Here is a 1,396-nt window from a genome sequence, read left to right as displayed (position 1 = left end):
TTTGGGAAAGCTGGCTAGCAAATTTGTTTATAACTGGCAAGCGTAAAGAAGTGGCGGAGGGTACACGAAGTACTTTGTGTGACCTGGGCCCCTCGAGTCTGTCGGCATAGCAAAAACTTCTCCACGATGGTCGTGCGCCTTGCTCATTATGGCAATGTTTGTCTGAATGAAAGAAATTGGAATGGATTAAGGGCTCGTTTCTGTGTTGGACATAACCTGATGAAGCCAACAGACAAGGAAAGCATGTAGAGGACATTATTTGTGGTTTTTAACTATAGCCGACTCATTAGTGCAGGCAAACCAACTTATAACAATACCGGTTTTAACAATGAAAAAGCTACTGCACTGTCAACTTTTGTATGTTTTTTGTGGTGAAATAACCCGCTTACAGCAATACCTGTGTGCCACATTATCGGTTATAAAAATGAATTCTGTCTGTTAGTTGACCGTTCTCAAAGGTAATTGAACGCGAAATCCTTGAAAAGAAAATGAAAAATTCAAGCTGCCGAACCCATCGGCCACAACCCCAACGTCCCCCTTCGGATTTACGGTATGCTTCACCGCATATAGCGTTGTGGCATTGCGGTAAAGCTGACTTCTAAAATCCGCTACGGCACAGAAGCGGCGGTCGCTTCTGTTAATGCACTTTGGGACATGCAATTTGAGTAAAACGTTGAGGCTTGGAAGAGTTTAAGCGTCTGAAACTTCAGATGTTGTCATACATTGAGTCTTGTGGCGGTCCCGTAAAAGCGTCCGAATTTTCAAGCACGTCCGAAAAATCGGCAGCTTTGTTGTCCTTATCACTCGTGTCTGTTGGCATACCCCAACCGATATTATAGTTTTCTCACAGCAGCCTGCCGTTCCCCTATATTGCTTTTTTTCGTGCAACCCGTTTATAGCCATTACTGGTTATAACAATGAAATTTTTGTATTCTTGAGTATTCTTATAAGTGGGTGTGACTGTATGACATAAGTGGGAACGAATTAAAGTGGATGAAAAAACAACTTGCTCTTGGTAGGTATTGAAGTTACAACCTTCGCATAATGCATCCAATGCGTTATCTGAGCCCTTACTGATGGCAAGTTATTTTGTCATCCACTTTAATTCCTTCCCACTTATGTCATAATACTTCACTACAGTGACATCATACAAATAATGTCCCCCATGCCTTCGTTATATTATTCGTCGGAGAAGCTTCAGCGGGCACAAAAAATGAAGAAATCTTGAGCTTTGCCTTCAGGAGTAGAGCGCGGACCGTGCCCCATTTGCACAGTCTACTCGTTTACTAACCTAGCTTTGCTTCTCAATGGACACCTCAACCATGATGCAAAAAAGGAACGTCTGTGCACGTTACATTGGCCGCTCTAAACTCTCCTATAATGCACGCCTACCAGT

Source organism: Rhipicephalus sanguineus, chromosome 10, assembly GCF_013339695.2.
Source record: "Rhipicephalus sanguineus isolate Rsan-2018 chromosome 10, BIME_Rsan_1.4, whole genome shotgun sequence".
In the NCBI taxonomy this organism is placed as follows: Eukaryota; Metazoa; Arthropoda; class Arachnida; order Ixodida; family Ixodidae; genus Rhipicephalus; species Rhipicephalus sanguineus.
Note: the sequence above shows the minus strand (reverse complement) of the source record.